General features: G+C 36.7%; 2 long non-coding RNA genes across 2 annotated transcripts in view; one reads left to right on the top strand and one right to left on the bottom strand.

Annotated features, from left to right (window-relative positions):
• LOC126976917 (uncharacterized) overlaps positions 1-6,893 on the bottom strand; it is a 48,665-nt gene extending 41,772 nt beyond the window's left edge. The window contains exon 1 of the long non-coding RNA XR_007732020.1: positions 6,847-6,893. This is a non-coding gene — a long non-coding RNA (uncharacterized LOC126976917). The remainder of the gene's footprint in view (positions 1-6,846) is intronic.
• The window catches only part of LOC126976907 (uncharacterized), a 44,379-nt gene extending 31,117 nt beyond the window's left edge, over positions 1-13,262 (top strand). Inside the window, exon 2 of the long non-coding RNA XR_007732010.1 lies at positions 12,955-13,262. This is a non-coding gene — a long non-coding RNA (uncharacterized LOC126976907). The remainder of the gene's footprint in view (positions 1-12,954) is intronic.
• The last annotated feature ends 12,774 nt before the right edge of the window (positions 13,263-26,036 follow it).

Below are 26,036 nucleotides of genomic sequence, written 5' to 3'. Positions count from 1 at the left end.
ATTATTTATAATATATTATTTTATTATTTAACTAGAGAATTAAACAAATACCATGAATGACGCGTGATAAACAATTTGTCATTTTTAAACAAATTCTGGAAATGAATATACAAATTTAAATGGTACCAAAATTTATGGATGATACAGGACTGAAACCCGGGATACGCCCAAGCGCTCTTACAACGGAACAGAAAAAACTTGTGGAAGTGGCATGAGCGCGTTACCCTGTCGTCACTTTTGTGTACAAATGTACCTACTCGAGGCTCAAGTGAGACCAGTCGTTTGACATGTCAAGTGAAGCATAATTATCTTTTAAAAAAATACAAATATGCCTTATTGTGCCATTTTGGACTGTAGAATTCATAGCCGTAATAAAAATATGTCCAACGAAGAGATTTCCTATTATCGCTAATCATAATTTTCCGATTTTTAAATCACAACACATAAAAACATTAATTGTATAAATACAATAATTGTATAAATACAATTAATGTTTTTATGTGTTGTGCAAAATATACAATTAAGAATGAACCATAATTTTACGACATATCGTTCATTTACCTTTACGCTTAATCGATGTAACTTATGTTAGAATAATTAATGTAAACAATAAAAATATGTTGTTATTCAACAAGTGCATATACATATCGATATAATTTATCGAAATAAATTTATCATTATAAATTGTATTCAAGTATTGCTCTTTTCCATGCATCATGCGATATGGGTGTAAGTAAGCAAAATGTTATAATATGGTTGTGGTATTTGTGTACAAGGAAGACTACGATGAATTCAAATTAATAGTTTTAATTGTCTCTTGGGAACAGCTAATTATTATTTAACAAATATGTTTATAATTCCAGTTATATTAAATAAGCGTTAATTTATAAATATAGACAAACCATTTATTTTAGTTAAATTTTAATATTTCGCATATATTGAGTTTCCAACGATAAGATTAATTAGAGGAAATATGTCATAGAATTCTAAGAAATAGATAGCAAATCATGAATTCTGGGAATGTTTGCCCTCATTGTAGCATATGTACATCATAATATAAAATGTAATATATTACAAGACTAACCAGATTTACTTCATCAGTACTTATAGCTTCTCTTTTTATTTATCACTCGTTACTGCTTGTTTTGGAAATTTTCTTTCCGTACAATAATTATGTATGGAAGCAGTACGGTTTATGAAAACTCACGTCTTACTGGCTTGGTATATACAGAAAAACGATGACTACTTATAAAAAAAACTATGTTCTATGCGTGTATTGCTTGCTTGCCCTGATAAAATATAATATTGATATTGTAGCTTTCCAAGACTATTCGTGTACGCTGTCATGATTCTATTTGAATTGATCTAAATATTGTCCATCCTTTTAAATAAAACTATACCTAAGAAAAAATATTGGACTATTATAATTTTAGCTTACTACGTACTTTATCGGTAATATACTTTACCAACACTGATTACATCATATCTAGTTTTCACTAACTTATCGATATGTTTATTCATTTTTGTACAACACCGGTTATTTTGACAGATGTCAAATCTATGGTTACAGAGTTTCTATTACTTCAAGTTTTTATATGTTATTTTTCGCAATTTAAGAAAAAAATCTGCGGTTGTCAAAATCAGTTTAAGAATATGAGATTAGCGTAATTGTATTAAGTTCGCAATTGATATAAACATATTTGTAGTTATGTCTTGTCGAAATTCATACTGATATCACGCATCGAACTATAAGAATGTGGTTGTCTGTTGAAACTATTAGCGCATAAAGGGATCGAAAAAAAAACACAAGGGAGTGTTGTTATGAAATTCAGTACAACATTACAACACTCATTTGGATGATGTAACGGTTATTAAGACATGACGTGTTGGGGTGTTTTAATGTTGGCAATAAGCTAACTGTTTCAGAATCTTTAATAGAGGATTTAAAGCATGGGTGTAGATAAAAGCATATACAGTTATTCTTATTAATAGTATATAGATTCGTACTTAGTTTTAAGATTGAATAGCAACCGTTAAATTGCTAGCCATACAGCGATGTTTTAGATTTAATTAAAAAAATGTGGAAAATAAATTTTTGCCCAAGTACTTACCTACTTTATACCAAATATTGCAAACAAACAAAAAATCATAAGTTGAACCAGTTTCTAATTTACAGATCATATCATATAGTTGTTAGAACACATAACTGCAGAATGGCTGGACCAATTTTCATGATTTTTTATTTGTTGCATTTGTCTCCGTCCCGAATAGCGTATTTTTGAAAAAGCTGTAACTACATTCATAGTTATAGATGAGATGTTCTTCTGTAACACTTGCGACATGAGGAGGCGAGAGGCGAGAAATTCCAAAAATAACAATAATTGTAACTACTTAAATCGTCGTAATCATTTTATTCAATTTTAATTATTAAGTTGTAAAAAAAAACTCAATTATATTTTTAATTTATTTTGACAAAATTATTAAAGACATAACACTGATATTCTGTTTGTCGCTCCATGGCAACCTAGCAGCTGTGTTTACTATATTGTAATAAATCCTTGTCCATATTATATTGTTGACAGTGGAGTCCTCGGCTACAAATTAGTTACTTGAAATACTACGTCCACGGAAACCTCGATCTTGCGGCGGTTTTTGCACAAATTTAAAAGCTGTGGTTGCCATAATTAAAGACAGACACACAAGGAGAAGGTAGTAGCAGTCTGAAAAAAAAGTTAAAGTGTTTATTTTACGACACCATGCCTTGTGTTTGGAACGACCGCCCACGCCGCCAAGATATCTTGATATACATAGCTCTATTACTAAACATTACCTACAATATAGTATCTTATGGTGGTCTCGATGTTCCCTCCACTTATATATTTCATTATGATAAAAAAAATAGGTTTAAGATGAAGGATGAAGTACGAGTATCTTACAAACTACAGTGCTTGCGTGATCAACTGAATCGTCGGACAATAAGTGTAAAGAAAACTAGAAATAAGCAATTACTTTCCTCTTACCTGCAACTCTGAAGAAGAGGTGATAGGGATGACTGATATTATGAAGAAAAATGTTCGACATGGACTGCCTGTTGCTACGCACATAATATAATGACACTTCATAAGCTCAATGAAACCGAGCGAGATAGACTGATTCTAACCATAACACAAAGATTTATGGCTCGACGTCTCAGTTAATAACGAGGGCACTATTATTTTCTATATTTAGTAGCACATACACTGTAGAACAGACCCATATCGACCTCCGTGCGACTTCTACTGGTGCGGACGAACAAAAATACGTCTGGCTCACTTGTAGGGAACGATTATCTCAGGTGTTTGTAAAAGTTCGACAGAGACAAATATATATTTCAGCTTGTGGTCAATATTGTAAGTGTTCCCCATCAAAACATCATGAAAAGCCCTCATCAACCTACCACGCACTGACGGTGAAAGACGTCCGATGAGTGCGGCAGTGGGCCTATTTCAGTCCGCCGTTCCAAAAGGCAGCCGCGCCAGGATACCGCACAGAGCGCGCCCTGCCAGTTTTTTTTTATATGAGAGGGGGCAAACGGGCAAGAGGCTCACGGGATGGGGAGAGGTGAGGCAACCGCCCATGGACATCCGCAACAACAGGTGTGTCAAGAAATGCGTTGCCGGCCTTTAAGGTGGGAGTATGCTTTTTTCTTGAAGGTTTAGGGACCGTCGTATCTGTTCGGGAAGACCGCTGCCGGTAGTTGATTCCACAAAGTGGCTGTGCGAGGCAAGAAATTTCGAAGAAAACGCGCGGTTGTGGAATGCCAGACGTCTACGTGATGCGGATGGTTCTTTGCACGTAATGGCCGATGGTGGAATTCGGCCGCTGAAACAACCCGAATAGCTTCTCTGAGCACTCCCCGTGATAAATGCGGTAAAAGATGCAGAGAGAACCCGCATCTCTACACAATGCTAGAGAATCAAGCCGATCGGAGATGACTTGATCGTCGATGATCCGAGCCGTTCTTCGTTGTATGCGGTCAAATGGAAGAAGCTGGTACTCTGGGAGCACCTACCCAGAGGTGAGAACAATACTCCATGTGAGGCCGAATTTGCGCCTTATAAAGTTGCAGGTGGTGGCTTTTAGTGAAGTACTGTCTCGCCTTACTGAGTACACCAAGCTTTTTAGAGGCCGGTTTGGCCTTCTCTTCCAAGTGACCACGGAACTGAACGTCGCTCGATATATTGACGCCAAGTATGCCAATACAGGCTGTGGCAGTTAGAGGAGTGATCCCGAATCGAGGGGATACGACAAAGGGAGACTTTTAAGTGGTGAACGCACAAACTTGTGTCTTCTTGGGGTTGAATTGGACTAAATTTTGTCGGCCCCATTCCGAGACTTTGCAAAGCATAGTCTCGATTTCAGACACAAGTTTGATCCGGTTCTCGTCGACGCTATCCCGCGACATGTTGGCACGGCCGGTGTAGGACGCATTCCCCGTGCTGTCGTCCGCATAGCAATGAATATTGCTGATTTGCAGCATATCATTGATATGCAGAAGAAACAGCGTAGGGGATAGCACACAGCCTTGCGGGACACCAGAGTTTATGGTTTTTAAGTTGGAGCATGCACCTTTGATAACAACCTTGATGCTCCGATCAGCCAAAAAGCTAGTGACCCATTTGCGCAACTTCTCGGGTAGCCCATAGGATGGCAGTTTCGCTATAAGCGCTTTATGCCACACCCGATAAAGGCCTTCGCTATGTCCAAACTCACCGCCAACGCCTCTCCCTTCGACTCAACCGGTTGCGCCCATTTATGGGTGAGGTACGGAAGAAGATCACTAGCTGAGCGACCCTGACGGAAACCGTACTGGCAGTCGCTGATCAGCTGGTGCCCCTCTAGGTATCCCAAGAGCTGGCGGTTGATGATCGACTCCATTACTTTGGAGAAAATGGAGGTAATGGCAATGGGGCGGTAGTTTGAAGGATCTGAGCGTACACCTTTCTTAGGGATCGGGTGCATATGGGGTAAAGCCGCCTTCCATAATTTCGGGACTACGCCTGATGAGTAGGAGAGTAGGAAAAGACGGGTAAGGACCGGCGCCAGTTCCGGCGCACATGTCCGCAGCACTATCGGGGGAATGCCATCGGGCCCGCTCGATTTGTGAATGTCCAAGGTGAGAAGCGCCTTAAGCACGGCACCATGCCGGATTTTTACCTCCGGCATATATGAATCGCACCGCGGAATATGCGGTGGTGGTGCACCTTGGTCATCCAGAGTCGAGTTGGACGCGAAGAGGGAGCCCAGGAGATCAGCTTTCTCTTTCGCGTCATGGGCCAGCGAGTCATCATCCCTGTGCAGTGGCGGAATGGCTGGCTGGCAGAAGTTTCCTTGGACAGCCTTGGCGAGCGACCAAAACGCACGAGTATCCGAGGGAAGGCGTGCAAGTCTCTCGCCAATTCTGCCAATGTGCTTCGACTTCGCGTCAGCAATAACTCTTTTGAAGGATCTGGAGGCATGATTGAAGTGTTTTTTAAGTTCGCTGGAATTCAAATCCTTAGATACCACCGCATTGACCCAAGCCTGATAGCACTCCTGCTTTCGGCGAGAGGCCATTTTGCAGGAGCGGTCAAACCATGGTTGGGACCTGCCACCGATAGGCACAGAGGAGGATGGAGTGAAGAGTAAAAGTAGTGTTGTGAGAGTAAAAGTGTTATGTGGTGTTTGCTATCTAGCTGATTTAACGTAGCGTTGGTCCGATTTATCAACGCTGGCAAGCAGTAAAAGAAAAATACACATTTTGGAAAATAGAATAGATAGATAGAGTGATAGAGACAACAGTGAAGAAATATTTTCCACTAAGAAAAAAAACTAACAAAAAAATAATCGTCTTCAAAAAAATCTGTACTGAAACTATAGTTTGTATTTGTATAATTTCTATAGTTAACAAAAACAAAAAAAAAGTCGAATTAAAAACCTCCTTTATTAAAGTTAGTTAAAAAAGTAGCAAGATTTGCAATCAAAAACATTTTTCAATTATTTTACGTTAATTCCATTTTATTTTCGATATCCACATATTTTTGTCTGTAGTAGTGATGGACCAATTACTAAAAATATGTTCTAGTGCGGTTTGGGTCCATATCGGTCTGCCGCTTTACCTGAGTTTTTTCAAATTTAGTTAGTTTTTGTTTTTCATAGTGCTGGTGGGTCGAGAATCATTGGGGGCGCATTTTGATCCACTACTGCACCAGGTGAAGGATTATGATTTTACTTGTCGCAGCAAACGTGCTAGACTATTGTAAATTATTTTTGATTTGAGACAGTTGCTGATGAGTTTCGTATATTTTGAACTTCATACGAACCTCCAAACAAATGGTTTGAACTCTAAATCAAACTAAGGGGTTTCTCAATATATAATTAAGGTTCTTTTAATTTGAACTTAAATATTTGTGTGGTACTACATCAATAGCAACGTAGTATTTTATTAAAAAAATTAACAATAAAAACAACCGACTTCAAAAACACTATTGCAAAACAAAAGATTTTTCATTTTTCAGTTTAAATAGATATAATATGCACTAAAAAGTATGAAAATAATTGTGTATTTTTGTACAATCTAATTAATTAATCTAATTCAAGTAACGTTCATTGTTATTGGGACCACACGGGAAGTACCAGCTTTCAATTAAAAAAGAATTATCAAAATCGATTTACAAAGTCCACAGTTTTGAAGTAACAAGCATAAAGAAAAACATACCGACGTATTGAGATTATCCTCCTTTTTTGAAGTCGGTTAAAAATAATATTATAAGTATATATTTGACAATCACTAAACTAGCGCCTATAGAATAATAATTTATATCATACCTTGTTTGCCATTTTCTGGTGGAGACGTTATAAACTAATGAGAGAATAAGCATCATTTTTATACCAAGACTTATCATTGTATTATGAAGTGCTTATTTAAATCGAATTCCTATATATCTTTTTAAATTGCTCATCATTTGCATTGACGTTTTTGATACATTTATTATGTTAATTTTAAAAAGGTGCTTATAATCTTGTGGTAAAAATTTACAATATTTATGTAAGTGGAGATCTTTAGTCAACACATTTCTTCAGGAAAACGAATAACCTTAAGTTCGGTACAAAATATATGTGTTACGAAATTCAAAGAAAAATGTGTAATAATATTGTTGCGATAAAGAAGAGAATAGTACATACGAAAGTATCTAATCCATACTTTGTGGTATAATATACATTACCCTTAGATCATATTTTATACGTAAAAAATTGAGTTTACTAACCTCTATTTTGAGCAATTCACGTACACATACACAGTGTCATACAAATCGCGAGTGTAAGACCTTGCTTGTCTCGCACACTAAAGTGACTCTATCTAGACGTGTAAATTATCTAAGAAATTACTTTACTTTTTACTGCCCCAAAATACTGGAACTGGAACTGAAAGAGATTTTACCACAGGAGGATACTGGCTCTCACAGAGTCTGAGAATCCCTCCCCGAGCACTCTCGCTCGGGTTGCCCATCGTATTCTGGGGAAGGCACAGAACCACGCATTTCCGAGGACAAACGAGGCAGTAACACCACGGCACCCCGCTCCACGCTCTACGTGGACTTTTGCAATATCAGGGGTCTACACTCCAATTTAAACGCCGTTCACCACTACCTTGAGACGGCGCAGCCGGCCTTGTGTTTACGCAGATATAGCCTCTGGGAATGATATCCTAACTTGTGCCATGTCGTGCGAAGGTGGAATTCGGCGGCAGGAATCAGTTTAAACACCTCTTTTGAACACTTCCCGTGATAAATGCGGTAGAAGACACACAATGAAGCGACATCTCTACGCAACGCCAAGTGATCCAACCGTTCACAGAGCACTGGGTCCCCGACAATTCGAGCTGCTCTACGTTGCACAGTCAAATGGATCGAGCTTAATTTAGTTTCTTCCACGTACTACAAAGCTGTGGATAATGAACTTCCTTGTGCAGTGTTTCGGGACACAGGACGGTACCTTCAAAAAAAGCGCTTACACCTTCCTTCAAGGCCGGCAACGCTCCTGTGATTCCTCTGGTGTTGCAAGAGAATGTGGGCGGCGGTGATCACTTAACACCAGGTGACCGTCCGCTCTATAGGACAAACTTTTCTTGGTTGGGGTGCGTTATTATTGCGGGTGCGGGTTGCGGGTGAACCAACTGAAAGCTTTCTGCTGAGCTCAAACTTTGAATATAAATTTAACTGTCCGCTTGTCTTTTTGAAGTGAAAACTTCTCTAGCGGCGTTGATCATTTTTTATGAGATGAGTATAAAATGTACAACTCGCGTCAATAGGTCTACTCTTATTCAACGAAAAACGAAGTTTCGGGTTTTTTTTGCTGTTTTTTCTATTACAGTTCCATTCGATCCGAAGTTGCGTCCCGAACGTCATTGCTTGACATTACGAATTTCTAACACCTACTCTAATCCACTTACGTTGCGAACGAAAATTTGAATTTTTTGACAGCTGTTTGTTCGAAATTTTAACCTCACATTGACGAAACCAAAGATGTTACTTTTAAATTTTCGTTTGTGAGAATTTTGTTGCAAATTAGCTTGTAATGGATTCAAGAATACTTTTAATAGAGGCTGCTTTACGTGATGAACATTTAGAACGTAGAAAGAATCTGGGGGTCTACTCTCTTTCTCCGAAACGAAACTTCGTAAACGAATTAAATTTAAACGAAGTTTCGGTAAACCTACTCTATTTAGTTTTCGGACACATCGACGAAGTACGGAACTATACACAATATTCGTGAACGAAAGGTGAACGATTGAAATGATCATTATTTTTATCTAATTCATTTGAAAAGTTGTATTATCTACGATTAAGTCTGACACACGGTATTACAACAGTGTCATGAAACTTTGCACTAAATGTATCGGAAGTTACAAATTAATGAATTAAGTGTTTAATAATACATTTTTTTTTGTTGGCGCAATGATTTTTAGCTCCTTCATTTAAGAAAGAATTGAAAATATATTTTTTTCAATTCCTTGATTCTTTGCTGGAGCTCCATATAAGCTCAAAATACAAACATGTAATGTAATTACTTATTATATTGATTGAAACAAAACAAATATTATCCTTAATTATATTTACAATACTATAACTTTAAATTAAAACTATCATTACGGGGAAGGGTACCAAGAATACTGGCAGCATTTCCGCGTTGGATAGCTAGGCTGATCTGTTGACCGAAAAAGCTGCCAGCAATAATTGAATATAAAATATGTTGATGGAGATGTAGGACCTGTAACTATTCCATTTAAAAAAAATAAGTGGAAGCGATGAATCATCATATTAAATAATCCAAACGATAAGAAAGCCAAAAGGGTTTGAGCTTTTAAATAATAAAAATAATATTAATAATAATTATGTGTAAAGGCATTTAGTGAGTATTGCATAATTTTTAGATGAACATTCTTTTTTGTTATTTACTAGAGTTCTCGTGTGAGGCATCGTCATGCTCCCTTAATGCCACTGCTAATGGCAGCGACGTTCCCTTCCCTAAAATATTGTCGAGGGAGACATAGGCCTCTTTTTTAGGGAAGGGAACGTCGCTGCCTAAGAACTAAGAATAGTCTTATTTTAAAGTAACTATATTTTTTATATGATTATTATATAATCTAATAATAATTAAAATAATCTACGGTAACTCTTTTCAAAACAGATTAGGTAGTAGAAGTTCTTATTTTTAATTTAAGTATTTTACAAATCATTTTAAATACAATATATGCAAAGTGATGTAACAAAAACACTCAAATGTCAAATACTAAACGCCTTACACGAGTAAGAAAAAAAATGTAATTTAATAAGTAAAAACACAAGTGTTATTGAGTACATATAGCTATATAGCTATATGTAATAAAATAAGAACTTCTACTACCTAATCTGTTTCGAAAAGAGTTACCGTAGAGTTTCTTGCTCATTCTTCTCTAAGGAAATCAGCCTTCCGAATGAGTTATATGAAAAATTGCCATATTTCAAGTGTAATGTAATTTACTATGAAATAAAATATTTTTGATTTGATCAGATAATACCTAAACAGATGGCGCAGAGGAAATATTATAATAAACCATCGTATTATAATACTTAGATGTACAAGTTACTGCGTCCGTCAATAACGTGTTTATCTTTAGAATTAATTGTGGCACGATTTGTAATTATAATAATTAACGTATCACAAATTACAATGCAAATGGTAATGTATTCCATTTAAAAGATATTTAATTACCTCGATTGAGTAAGCATTACTTCACTGATAAGACTATACTTAAATATGACGAGAATTCTTAATTTGCTAAGTTTCCAACAGTTCGGAAAATGACAAAGATCGTGAGGAATTTATTATTCCCTTACGGACTCTAGATTTTTGATTATAAATTAATATGTTTTATTAATTACTGTTTATATTTTTCTGTAGCAGTTGGCGTCAACTTTAAAACATTAAAAACTTTTTACATGTGGCTTTCAAACAAGTTTATTTGTACGACTTCTGAGAATAACTAAAGAAAATTCTATAAAAAATGCAATATTGCAATTTGTAAATGATAACAGCTCTACGATTATTAAATAAATATCAAAATACTTTAGTTATTTACCACAAAAGTGATAAAAAGCTCCATTGTGGCCCTCAGTAATACTGATATGGAATTAGTTACATGAGAGATTACAATAAAGACGCTTAGGTCAGCTAAGTATTTTCACTTGTTTCATAGCAGTGACATACGGTATTATGGTATGGGGTGCTACTGCTTACAATAATATCATTTTTGCGTAGCAGAAAAAAACTTTTCATGATGCAGTACTCTTGGTTAAAGACAGTCTGTTACAGAAAATTTTAAATACATATTATGCCAGTACATTTTTGAAAATTTATATTTCTCGCTCTCACTTTTCGATTATTTTTCTTTTACGATTTGACTCTTATTTTAAAATGGTCAGTTAGGAATTGTTGGCTATTAATGCTAGCAGTCTTCATAAAGCAAGTTTGTGCGTCCATGGCTAAAAAGCCTCCCTATGTATCCTACGTGGAGGAGTGCTCCCCTCGATTTGAGATCACTCCTCTTACTGTACTGCTCCAAATACCTCCATAGTCCGCAGCCTGTATCAGCCCTATCGAATATCGAGCGACGTTCAAATCCGTGGCCAATTGGAAGAGAAGACCAAACTGGCCTCTAAAAAGCTTGGTGTACTCAGTGAGGTGGGACAGTACTTCACTAGAAGGCACCGCCTGCAACTATGTTAGGCGCAAATTCAGCCCCATATGGAGTACTTGCCCCTTCACGTGGGCCACTTGCCTATTCGCCCCCTCTTATATTAAAAAAGTTCAAAAAAATGTAAACAGTTTTGTTATTAAGTCCTGGCCTATGTTTAAAGTTTATTTCTATGAATTTAAAAGTTTAATTGAAAAATGGCTCTGCAGTAAATCTTAATACTCAACTGCAGATTATCAATGGATATGGAACCTGTTACGATTGACTTAGCAATTACGTATGCAGTAAGGGTATTAAATTATCATTAAAAAAATGCAAAAGGAATTCTGTGATAGTTTCTTGTGCGATCTTTCATAGCGAAATTATCTAAGCGGTGGTAGTACTGTAATTAACATCAAAATGATATTCTCAAAAAAAGTAATTTGAGAAAATAAATGAATGTTTTACTAACAATGTAATATATATTTAAATATCTTTCTGTGTATGAATATAAGCGTAAGTAAGTTAATAGTAATAGCATTGTGGCAAATTTGGAAAAAAGTGATGGAAAAGGAGAACACACCCCGCATACATACGCGATGGTATATCACCGCAATAGCACGGTGGAGGTTGCTGTATTCCCAAAGTGTATGTAAGGTATCACTTATAACGTAATTTTTATTGTACAATACAAACGTAAATCTTACCTTTTCATATTTTTATTATTTTATTTTATTTTTATCAAAATAATCACATATAATTAAATACAAAAACATAGCCAATTATAGTCTACCACGGCTTACCTAATGGAAGGAACAGCAGTGTTTACAATAATAAAAAAAATGAAAAATGAATAACACACGATCAGAGAAATTAAAAAAAAGCAATAAAAAGTGCCTGCGTTGGTGGCACAATGGATTATATGTATAAGTATGAAAAATGAATATAAATAAGATTAAAACATGATAGGTACACAGATTTACAGATTTAATAGTACAATACATACATTTAATACTTTAATCTATTAATAAATAAATAAAGATATTTTTTACAAATTAGATTTCTCTACAATACTTTTTATGGTGTGGTTTTTAAAGGTCAACCTAGAACCGTAGAATGGATCTATATCTATGAAGGATTTATTATATACATTTGTGCAACGAGTGAGAACACTGTTCTGGCCATAATTAGTACGACGAGTAGAAACTTGAAAAGTAGAAATGCCACGGGTGCGCAATAACGGAGCGCGTACGCATATTTCTGCCAGAAGAGAGGGAAAGTCGAGACGACCGCTCAGCACATCACGTAAGAACATTATGTCCGAGATAGTACGCCTTTCCTGCAATGTCAGCAGATTGTAAATGCGACAATTGTCTTTGTAGTTGGATACAACTTTCCGGAATTTATAGTTATAGTGTGTTAAAATTGCTTATTATTAATTTATAAAATCTAGAAAACATTTTTATCTCAGTTACCAGCCCAATGGAACATAATTACGTGTACATCCGCCTTAAAAGTCAGTAACGCTTGTTTTCTCTGGTGTTCCAAGTAATGATGGCAGGAATTATCATCAGATAAATCGTACGCAGATTTTTTTTTTTTGAGTCATCACCGCCACCCACATACTCATAACACCAGAGTAATCACATGAGCATTGCCGGCCTTTACGGCCTTTATGGTTTGTTCACCTATTAAAAATAAAATTTGAATTTTTTTTTCAGGCAACAAGTCTCTTCGTTCTCTTCGCATGCCTATCATTGATTTTGGCAAGTGCAACAAGATTTAAACGTTTTGCTGCACTCAGACTGGCTAAAGTACTGGTACGACGCCCTGATGTTGGCCCTAACACTTCAAGCAACCAACTTGTAGCTGAGGACTCCGCTGTCAACAATATAGGACAGGGCTTTATTTCAAGAAAATAGTAAAGTTGACACTCAGAGAGGCACAGCATGTGAAATAATAATCTCTATTATTATATTGTGAATTCGAATAATGAATATAATTAAAATAAATTATAATAACTAAATAACTTTATATGTTACTAACTGATGCTCGCGAAATCGTGCGCGTGGACGCACTGAAGCAGCAAAAGTAGTATGCCAGCATCCAGCCTAAATGTTTTCGTGACCTTTTATGAATATTTATAGAATTTTTGAATTAAATCTTTTAATAGCATTTTATTATACTCTTCGTACACCGTAATGATATAATTTATTATTAAGTAATTCCTTGGTGTTACGCTAGACGAACACCTAAATTGGACGGCCCAAATTAATAATACAAAAAATAAAATAAAACGTCTCATTCCATTATTTAGAAATCTAAGAGATGTGGCCACAGTCGAGACAACTGTGATGCTGTACAAATCTCTCCAATCATGACCTATTGCATTTGTGCGAGGGGCGGAGCTGGCAAAACGTTTATGCTTCAGTTAGAACGAGGGCACAGAACTCTCCTAAAACAATTTTCAATAAGCCGCTTAGGTACCCAACCAATCAACCAATTACATGAAGAGAGTTAACTTCTAATTGTCTGTCAGCGATATACTTATGGAATAATTTCAACGGGTTCATGTAAAAAGTAATATAAACTCTAATGATAAAATAGAATTATCACATTTCGTACCCGAATCACAATATGCATTTAATTCGGCATAAGCCTATATCTACTTTAGTAAATTTAATATAAATATAAGTAAAATGAACAATTAATACAGTGTAACAAAATCTTTAAATATATGGCTAGTAGTATTATCATATGACGATACAGAAAATATTCTAAAAATTAAAACATAAGCATCAATTACTAACACTTATTTTATCTCACAGTTTGACATACTAACATGGACTTAAAAAACACACAACACGCAAACATACACGCACACACACACACGCAAACATACACGCACACACACACAAACTTTTTTAGTGAATTTCTAATTTTTTAAACCTTTAAGCTTTCGGCCGGACCTATCCTCTGCAACTCGGGGTATCCTACCGCAGAGGGTAGGACACAAAACATTCTGTACCATATAATATTACACTTGAATAAATGATTATTATTATTCTTGAAAGCATTGCAAGCAAATTTGCAACAAAATCTACCATTTACCAAAATCAAAAGGTAACATCTTTGGTTTCGTCCATTAAAATTTCGAACGCAACGTAAATTTATTACAGTCAATGACGTTCTATACATATAGACAATGCACCTCATACAAAAGCAAAGCTGAAATATGGCACATGCCACAAATGACACCAAAATATGCTTCCTAGGTCTATATATTTCTGCGTTTACTCCAGTTTTTTAAAATATTATTGGTCAATAGGCAGCAATGTAAACACAATTTCAGTTTCAGCTCCGTATTTTAAATTTAGAATCCGATTTGGACAGTGACATCAGTGGAGTATCAGATAGGTATTTTTTTAAACCCAGACGAAAAAGAGGGTTGCTATAAGTTTTACGTTCTTCAGTCTGTTCCTATTTTCCGATCAAGATCTGTTCAGTCAGAGGTCTTTTACGTTTTTAATCAAAAATCACACTCATAAAGAGGAAACTTTATATGTTTATTTATTGGCTTGTGTTTATATTTGATACTTCTTTACGTTCTAAAGGGATTTGGATATAATAAGTTAAGGCAACCTTTAATGAGAGAAACTAATACTTTAATATAATATTTTCATTTACATAAAATAATTAATTAAACTGGTTATTTAAATGTTATGTTCCTTGAATTAAATAACAGGACCTGTCCCGTTTTTCTAGTTCGGTTTTGTTTAATTTTGCGGTCACTAAACTAAACCAAACTACGATGCCCTACGAAACATTAAATTTAGTAATTTAAAATAGCTACTTCAATAATTTTAAACACCTGCGTTTTTGTTAAATTAAATATCAAAGCTGCTACCATTGTATTTAATATAGCAATATTACAAAGCAAAAATATATGGTTAGTCTTTACTAGCCTTATATCAACATGGTATTTATGTTATCTGCCTTCAGCTGTCAACGCCAAAATGTTTGTTTACGTTTACCAAAAAGTCCTAGAATAGGAAAGACTGTCCAACTTAGATTATATTATAAGTATCGATTACTTAGGTTGATATGATGTTTATGTTGATATTTTTATAATATCACTTCTATTTATGTCTCCTGGCTTTCTATATTTTGATATTGCGTTGTGAAAAAACATGTGATACACTATTACTGAGGGGTAAATTCTGTTTACTATAAACTCCGAGCTCTATCCTAAAATGATTGATACATTCCCCCAGTTTACTCCATAATGCTTAGTAGAGGCTACAGCAAAAATAATATATTTATTGTGTTGTTGGTTGTTTTGATTGTTGTGACTTGTGAGGAGTGAGAGACACCTCTCAATCTGACATAAAACTTTTATTGACACTTGAAAGATAAAGCTTTGGATATAAAAAATAATAATCTGTGAGTGTATTTCTAGCATGTACAAGTGCGATACATATAAAAAATTTATTTATTTATTTTAAAATAAAAAAAAACATTAATTTAAATGTAAAAAAATATCAGCGAATGTTATTTTTACAATAAACAAAAAAATCATCAAATCCATACTAAAATAAACATAAAAAATTAGAGTTTTAGATGTTAATGATAGTGAAAACGCAGGTATTAAATTTTATTTTTAATCATCAAATAAGGCTGGGATGGAAGGCCTTAATCTAAAAATCTTTCATATATAGTTTTTAAAATAAAAATATGAAAGGCCCACTTACGGACAAGTCTTTTATCTTTTAGGCTTAGACATCTTTTCCAGGGTATATTTTTGGTATATGTAGAGTAAGCCGACATCAACATATATTTGTATGCCAGCTTTTGCCAAATTTTAAATGTAGTTAAATCCAAAAAACTTAAATTAGTGGTGAAATATAAATATGCTGATTGTGTTTGTAAATTTCTTCACATCTCTCTCTTGCTACCAACTGGCGCCAACTCCCTTTCATTATATCTTGTACTGGAAAGCTGAAAAATATTAGCTTTTACATATGTACAATGTAAATAAGTATCAATTATGACTAGGTAACGATACTTCCGTGATAACGTGTAAATAGCACTAGTATGTAAGTGTTCATATTTTTGTAAGCCGCTCACATTACACAAAATACAATATTCCTAATCATTGTTCACTAGGCCTTTAACAAAATTTTAACAAAAGAACAACCGACTTCAAAACTCTATTCCAAAACAATAGATATAATATGCACTAAAAAGTATAAAAAAAAATAATTGCGTATTTTTATACAATCTAATTAATAAATATTGTTCTAGTAACGATTATTGTTATTTTGTATCGGTGTCCTCCCGCCGCGACCCCGCTCTCGCCTCTCGCCTCCTCACGTCATGACGTGTGCGACTCAAGCACATCTCACCTATAACTATGTATGTAGTTACAAACCTACCTTGGCTGACACCGACTCCAGTTCTGAGGTAACAAACATAAAATAAACATATCGACAAACTGAGAACCTCCTCCTTTTTTTAAGTCGGTTAAAAAGAGCGACTCTATTGTTTTCATTTCTGACTGTGTCCTTTCATTTGTCCCATTCTGACAAGCGTGTCTTGTCTGGGGTCTTGACAATAATTGTACCATATTTAACGAAAAAATATTCGTTTTATTAAATTTCTTACGCTTTTAAGAACTTTTTATAGCACACTTAGGCTTGTTGATTGACACACAGCTGACACACGACTAATGTGAAAAGTGTGCTTACATTGTCTTTAAGCACACTTTTGCCGTTCCGTTATCAGACTGCGAATGATATGTCCATATGTATAGAGCGTCATTGATTAGAGTAGGTCAATGACGTTACGTATAGAACGTCATTCTAGTAGGTGTTAGAAATTCGAAATGTCAAACAATAACGTTTGGGACGAAACTTTGGAACCAATGGAACCGTAGCGTAGCAGGCAACACGCGAAACTTCGATTTTTATTGAATAAAAGTAGACCTACTGGAAATAATTAGTATACTGGACTCAGTGAACACAAATTTAAGATATATATCAAGGCTTTTTTGATAAAGAAGGCTAGACTAGAGTATGTTAGATTATATAGAGAGGTAAGTAGGTTTAGCATTACAATAACATTTCACACAATATAAATTATTATTAAAAGGCCTGAGGGGGGTGGCTCCATTCCTAATCTATAATAAAAATATTGTTTAAAAAGTCATTTATGTTTTTATTATAATTCTCTTTATTACAATTTCATCTTATTTTCTACATTTATATATATAACATATTTATAAAAAACAATATTACAAATATTAATATAAAAAATAGAGTCCCGCCGGCGTTGGTTCACGACAATTCCACCGGTGGTTTGGGCGACAGACTGAGGAACTTCCGCACGATGCGTGCCGTTCCCAAAACAGCTGCTTTCTGTAACTGACCGTTTACCCAGTTATTAAGTGAGAGCCTCTTGAGATGATGGTCGAGGCTCTTTGCTATAAGACCGTTAACGGAAACGACTATTGGGACAATTATTGTTGAATCAACATCCCACATGTCAGTAACCTCGTGTGCTAAGTCTAGGTACTTCGACAATTTATCTATTTCAGCTTTCACAAGGTTATCATCACACGGGACGTTGATATCAGCAATAAATGCCCGACGCTTTAACCGATCTACCAACACTATATCAGGCTTATTAGCAATGATACTCGTAGTTCTGTCTGTGATCATAGATCGGTCCCAGTAGAGCTTGGCACGGCTGTTTTCCAGAACTGGCTCCGGAGTATACTTTTAATACGGGACTTCAAAATGCACAAGATTGTATCGAAGAGCAAGTTGCTGATAGATAATCCTGGGTACTTGGTTGTGTCTGTGCAAATACTCTCCATTGGCAAGACGAGAACAACCGGAAATAATATGTCTGATAGACTCACCAGCATGATGGCACGCCCACTATATGTCTACTGTGCCATCCTTCATGATGTATTTTCGGTAGTTATTCGTCTTGATAACTTCATCAGCAATTGCACAGGCAAAACCTTCAGTTTCCCCAAAGAGGTCACCAAATCGTAGCTAGGTCACAGACGAAATCGTGTCTATATCAGATCCGTAGAGAGCCCGGTAAAGCCGTCCATGACATCAAAAAGAATTCTAAAGGAATCAATTTTGAGAAAATAAATGCCTTTTTTTTTCATGAAGCTCTTTTCCCCTCCATGCATTCATGCGTTCTTGAGTACTGAGTATCACCGGTTTTCGCCAATTCTCTTTGGATAAAGAGAGCGGAGTAAGTCCATTGTCTACTGCCACAATTTCTCGATGCACTGCCCATTCTTTACGTAGGAAATATTCCCTGAGATAATACAGCTCACGATTGTACAGGTTTTTGGCACTTAGAAACCTTCCATGGCCTCCACATTTCCGTGGGATGTATAATCTCATGAAAGATGAGCATGAATGGTGCATCCGGTGTGTCATCAGTATTTTACGGACCTTTCTATCTAGGGCGTCAAGCTTGGTCTTAGTCCACTTTAGAATGCCGAAAGCGTATATTAATAGGGGCATTACCCAGCTGTTGAAAGCACGTACCTTAAATCCGATACAGGTTCTATGTGTACGGCGCGCGTGGCCATGCACACAAACAGGCAGATATAACCCTTAAAAGACCGATGTCCGTGGCCTTTCAAGACTCTCATATTAATAGGCCCTGCATAGTCGACACCAGAGTTCAGAAATGGTTTGCTTGGGGTCACTCTGCAAGGTCACCCATCATTTGATGTTTTGTGGTGGCAGAATACCGTATACAGGGAACACAGCAACGTATATGAGCTCAAACCATATTTTTTAGCCGGTTGATCCATTAGTTGGTACGTATTAAGTTAAGCATTAGCTATTGTCCACCATGAAAGGTGCTCTCATGTGCGTCACCAATGATTAATTTGGCCAATCTTGAATCATGAGGTATAGCAATTGGGTGCTTCGTATTAGTATGAAGTAATGAATTTCGCAGTCTACTTCCTACGCGCAATATTCCATTAACATCAATAAAAATATTAAAATTATACAATGGGCTTTCCTTATCCAACGGGATATTATTTTCCAGCGCTACAATTTCGGCCTGGAACCATTGATACTGACTTTGTCTTATACATTGATCTAGGGTTTCACGAAGTTCTGTAACTGAAAGGTAGCCTGAAATTTTAATATAAGCTTTGCGACGTTTTATTGTTTGTAAAAACCTTCTGCAATACGCTGTTATTCTAATAAGCTTTTTTAAAGATGAAAACCGCTATACCCAGTTAATATCATAATCCGATACCAGATTGACTGTTGACCTTGGCTCATATGTCCTCGCGGGTGCGTATTACAGGAGGTCTTGTATATTGTATTGGATCGCTTCTTAACCAACTTGGTCCTCGCTTGCAAAGATCACTATTAAGAAGACCAGCTGGCGATTCTCTACGAGATGCAATATCTGCCGGGTTGTGTTTGGACTGCACATGAGCCCATTGAGTATTATCCAGTAAACTAATAATCACGGACGTGCGATTAGCTACATAAGTTTTCGAACAACTTCGATGATCTCTTAACCAGGCTAAGACAACAGAAGAATCGGTCCAAGCGTGTATATTGGCTTTTGGAATATTCATGACTTCTGATACCTCGGTTAACAATTTTGCCACTAAGACAGAGCCACACAATTCTAAGCGAGGAATGGACAGTTGTTTAATCGGAGCTACCTTTGTTTTGGCGTTTAAAGGTGTGAGAGTATTTCACCATCACTATTGACAACTCGAAAATACACGACAGTTGCATATGCTACATTAGATGCATCACTAAATCCGTGCAGCTCTATGACCGCATTTCCTTCCCGTTTGCCAATCCATCTCGGAATGTGGAAGTCAACCAGCTTTTCCAGCTCTGCCTTGTAACATATCCATTCTTGTAGAAGTTCTGATGGCAACTCCACATCCCAGCCTATTCCAGTGATCTATAATTTTTGGATAAAACTTTGGATTTTATTATACACGGAGCTATCCATCCCAACGGGTCATAAAGTCGTGATATTTCTGAAATCACGGCACGTTTTGTTACAGATTCTGTCAGTGGTAACATTTTTACTGAGTATTCCAACTCATCCGTGTTTCTGTTCCAGGAAAGTCCTAAAATTTTAGTTATTTTATCTATTTTTGTTTCCAAATCCTTTCCTGAATTTTCTTCTAATTCCTCCAATAAGTGCATCTTATTACTTGTCCATTTCTGTAGCCAAAATCCTCCTTTCTCTAATAAATTGTTCATTTCATTGTAAATTCTTACTACATGTAATAGTCTGTCTTTATCCGTTCAGCAGCTAATGGATAATCTTTACCTTCATCGCAAGCAATTTGATGCAATGATTTGACTGCTAGGTACGGTGCGCATGATGTTCCGAAGGTTACCGTCAGAAGCCGAAAATACTCAATTTCTTTGCTAGAATCTTTTCTCCAGACAATCCTTTGGAAGTCAGTAGTCCGAGCAACCCTAATTTGGCGATATATTTTAACAATATCTGCTGCTAGACAGATTGGATGTTGTCGCCATCTCATGACAGTGTGTCTCAAATCTGCCTGGAGAGTAGGTCCTACCATCAAGGTGTCATTTAAGGAAACTCCATTAGTTCCCTTACATGACGCATCATACTCGAACTTTAGTGGTCAGTTTATCTTGTCTCACCACTGCGTGGTGTAGTAAATAAACTGCATCGCTTTTATTTCGGTCTGATTCGTCAATAATTTTTTCTAAATGACCAAGCAATAAATATTCATTCATCACATCAACATACTGTTGTTTTAATTCAATGTTCCCAGCCAATTTCCTTTCTAGTCCTTGCAATCTTTTGACCGCAATATTTTTGGAATGACCATATTTACAAAGCGGATCTTCAGAACGAAAAGGCAGTTTGACTACAAATCGACCATATTCATCCCTTTTAGTGGTTGTCGCATAAAAGTCCTCACACGCTTGTTCTTCAGGCGTGAGAAGCCTTTTAGTCAAATCAGGTTCTGAATCTAGTTCCCATAATCGTTTTAACATTTCGTTTTCCTCAATTTGAGTATGCATCGCATTGGTGGCCATCGCACTAGTACCACCGGGGATTTTAGGATGTAGCAACGTATGGTGCTTTCGCTGGCAAATTCGGCATTTAGAAAGAACTCTACATACTTTTGAAGTGTGATGACTTGCTAGACAATTAAAACATACGCCTAATAATTTTGCAATATCACGGCGCTCGTCACTGTTTGCATTACTGAACTTTTTGCAGTTCGATAATTTATGCTTCTCTGAGCAATGCGGACATGAAACTTTAATAATGCCATGCAATACTTTGGAATGAGATGTTGAAGAGGTTGTTGATGTTGATCACTTACATTTTACTGCTTGGATAATGAATTCTAGGGCTCGGAAACGTGTCTCAATAAACTCGCGAAATTTCTGAAAAGATGGCAGTTCGTTGGAGGATTTAATAACGTGTAATTCCCACTGCATTCTCGATTCTACGTCCAACTTCAAACTTATGATATAAATAACAACTATATCCCATGAACTAACGTCAATACCAAGATTGGTTAGCTCATGTTAACAATCGCTTGTTACATCAAGCAAGTTTTTTAAAGCACTAGATGATTCTGTCACAATGTTTCGTTGACTGAAAAATCTTTTTAAAATACAAGTTCACGTGAATTTCTTATTATTAAATCTATGTTCTAACATTTCCCAACACTTTTTTAATTACCATCAGTTATAGGAATGTGTTTAATTAACTGTTCTGCTTCACCTGACAACTGTGTTTTCAAATAATGAAGACGTTGGACGTCATCTAACTTTTTATCATTATTCACAAGTGATATAAACAAATCGTGGAATGATGACCATTCAGTGTATTTCCCTTTAAAAGTAGGATTATTTTTGGTGGTCTTACATTGGCAACATCACAAGTTTCTGCATGGGCGCTGTGGGACTTTAACTGAGACAATGCATTTTTAAGTTCCACCTTGTAATTGAAATAAATTACACATACTTTTTCATTTACATCCTCTTCAAAATAGTCGAAGAACTCCTCGCCCGCACCTACTATTTTTTCGTATTTAGCAGTAAAATTTTTCAACTGATTCTCCAATAATTCCAGTCGTGTGTCTATATAATTATGGGTAATACGTTCTTTTGGTGATTTTTTAAAGTTAATGAATCCCTTCTCAATCTTTCCCTTAATATCTTTTAACTTTCTTAATTCCTTATCCATGTTGTATCTGTTCTAATTATTAAAGATGTCTTGTGATATTTTTTCTAAGTGTCAACAAGAGTTAATTTTCTAAGTGTTTTAATTACTTGTACACCGCTTAGAAATCGGGCAACTTCAGCACCTCACAGCGAGACAAATTTATTCCACAAAAAACACACGACTTAACATCTTATGTCTCAAGGTGACGAGCGCAATTGTAGTACTGCTCAGATTTTTTGGGCTTTATTTTCATAAAAAAATATATTGTATAATATAAAATAGAATATAATTAAATAATTAAAAAAATAAAGAATTTGATTGATTGATTGATTGATTGATTAAATAGTACATGACAACCTTACAAATACTCATAAATAGACTTACTATGTACATCTACGATTTTGTATTGTATTACGTAATCTCTCCTATTGGTCTAATGGTTTTATGTAGTGACTGAATCAATATACACTATAATCACCTTGCTTGTAGGAAAAAGCAGTAAAATTATCAAACTTGTAAAATGTATTTCTTTGATTAACTTAATTCAATAGTTTTTAATAGGATTCAAACATATATCGTATATGAATTTTGATCAAATTAAAATAGTATTAATTTATTTTTCTAATGGGTGACAATCGACAGCGACCATGGATGATGCAAGGCACGCGTGTTTGAAGAGGTTGCATCCCATACCATCACCGGTCCCATCTTCTCTTGCAATACCAATCGGCTCAAGTAGACTTAGCACGTTGACGGTGGCAAGGGACCGGCGTATGATATCTGTAGGTGCGCCATGTCTCGAGAAGCGGCCCGCACTTTTTTGGCATGACAGTCCGTGATGTCCTTGAGCTTGTCGACATTTTATGAGGAGCGCAGACCGAAGCCCCAAGCCGTAGACATGTTGCGATTGGGAGCGTTTCAGGCTTAAGAAATGTTCCTGTATATTTTGACGAAGGGTACGCGTGAAGCCAGTAACCGGCCACATGCTTACCCACGGCCAAAATCCTAGCACGCACTGAACCTGTACTACTGCTCAAAAAATTGTCAAAAGTCAATTTGCAGTATATATCGTCCTAGCTCCTCTGTGAATTTGGAGAAATTGGAAAATTTTGACCTATGCAATAATAATAAATTTATTACTAATATTTGTTATTTATAATTATTTTACTATACATTTATATATAATGTAAGAAGTTCCTATTCGAATCAGGATGTGAGGAGTTTGGTGACGAAGCAAAAGTTCCGCTGTTAAATTAAAAGATAGGTTGCAGTTGTTTGGCTCACAGTTATGATTGATATGCCTCCCACACCCTGGGCCGCTGAAAGCGATTTATCTTTTTTTTTTTTTTTTTTTTTTTTTTTTGAGAGGAGGAAATACTGTTACGTATTTACGCCCCGGAACGGGGCGTAATATGTCGGACTCGAGTGTCCGCGTAAGCGGACACCCCATACCGACTAAAACCTCCTCTGTGCTGTTAGCAGCTCTGGCTTTCACAGCGAAGTAGGACGTGGGCCGTGGAGGCCGCAAAGACTACGCAACAACAGTCGCGGGGCGTCTCCTAAGGAGACTCGAACCTCAGACCGGCTGTGTGCTTGTGGGAAGGAGAGAGAATGAAAATGAAGATGAAATGAAGATGAAAGATGAAAAGGTGATAAGAGCACACTCGCCGGCGAGTGTGGTGATGTTTTGTGTAATGTATGTAAGTGTGTATGTATGTGTTTATGATTGCAAGTATGTGTGTTTGTATGTATGTACGTAGTGTAAATGTTTGTGTGCATGTATGTTTGTGTTTGTGTCTGTTTGTGGAGTGTGTTTGTGATTGTGTAAGTGGTGTATGTCAGTCCGTCAGTCAGTCCGTGTGTAAGTGAGTGTAGTGAAGCGATTACAGGACGAGGACTAACGTCTCGTCGGGTATCAAAACAATGTGTGATGTATCTAGGGTGCGGGCCGCTGGCCATCGTCAGAGTGACGAGTGCCAGTGGTTTGCGGTGGTTGACCGCGCCTACGCCTGCGAAGGCGGTGTGTGCGTGTCTGTGTCGGAGTTTGTGTGGGTGTCGCGTTCGCGATGGTGATGTCGTCATCCGGGTCTACCGTTACGTGTCTGGGACGTCTTATTGGGTTGAGACTATGGTGAAGGGGGGTGTACCCGCATGCCTTCCTAACCAAGATGTTGGGATGGTTAGGCGCCTTGTCAAAGAAGCGTCGCGAGATCTCTTTAAAGTGTTGAGCTATTGTCGGAAGCTCTGAACTTTTTACGACACAACCCTATATTGTAAGTAAATAGTTATAGCGCGATGCAAAGTGAATACAATTAAATACAACGCCATCTATCAAGTGAAAGTGTAAACATTTTGATTAAAGCATTATGAACGAATACATTCTGAACAGACAGAACATTATTTACTTTGTACAGTTCCAGTACTCGTACTACTTTGTACAGTTCAACCACGTATGAGGCACCGAATCATAGGCCATCGTATAATCAATCCAACCGGCAGAGAGGTTCTTCTTATTTCGACGAACCTGTTGGTTAACAGCCATGTCAATGAGGAGGGGCTCCTTTGTACCACAGGACCCAATCTTACATCCATTTTGAGCAGGGTCTAAAATTTTAATTTCACAAAAATGTTTATTTAATTTTGATGTCAATATGGATGTAAGGAGCTTATAGATTGTGGGTAAGCATGTTATTGGTCGAAAGTTTCTTGGATCCACGGCACTACCCGATTTATGGAGCAGGAAGGTGATACCTGTAGTCATAAAAGAAGGGAGGGATTCCGATTTAATGGCTTCCTGATATTGTTTAGCTAAGCACCCATGTGAAGACTGCAACCATTTCAACCAAAAATTTTGTTATCCATCTGGCCCTGGGCTTTTCCATTTGTGGGTTAAACTAATTGCGTTTATAACATCAAGTGGACTAATAACAACAGGCGCCATAGGTTGCAACTGTTCATACGAGCGCTCAACGGTATTCATCCATTCATTGTCAGTGTGGATGATGGGCACCGACCAAATATTTTTCCAAAAAGAATACATCTCATCCATAATTGGCAGGTGAACATCAGTACCACCGGGTGCGTTGTCTTCCCAACCTCTATATACCTTTCTTTGGTCACTTTGGAATATGCGATTCTGATGATATCTGTCTGCGCGTTTTTTATAGCGGTGGATCCGGTTCGCCCACGCGGAAACCTTCTGCTTTAGATAGTCAATTCGTTCCGTGACACAGGTACTATAATCTTTAGGTTTTATATTTGTTCCAGCAAAGGCCTGTGTCACAAAACGCATGACTCTTAGGCGGGTATTACCCGATCTAAAACAGATTAGTTTGCCTATCTTGGTTCTAGCAGCATTGATACGTTGTTCGATCCTTTTTTGCCAATGAGGTGTTTCACCAGCGACCCGTGCCCCCCTATCAGAATCCGGAAATCTGACATGAGCGACCCGGCATGCTGCAATGGCTGCACAGTAAAGGATCGAATGTGTATCAGCGAGGTTTTGGGTAGATTGTAAATAGGTATCAAGTATACGATCCAGAGCCACAACTAACGATAT

Source organism: Leptidea sinapis, chromosome 42 (assembly GCF_905404315.1).
Source record: "Leptidea sinapis chromosome 42, ilLepSina1.1, whole genome shotgun sequence".
NCBI lineage: Eukaryota > Metazoa > Arthropoda > Insecta > Lepidoptera > Pieridae > Leptidea > Leptidea sinapis.
This window is presented reverse-complemented; position numbering and strand designations above follow the sequence as displayed.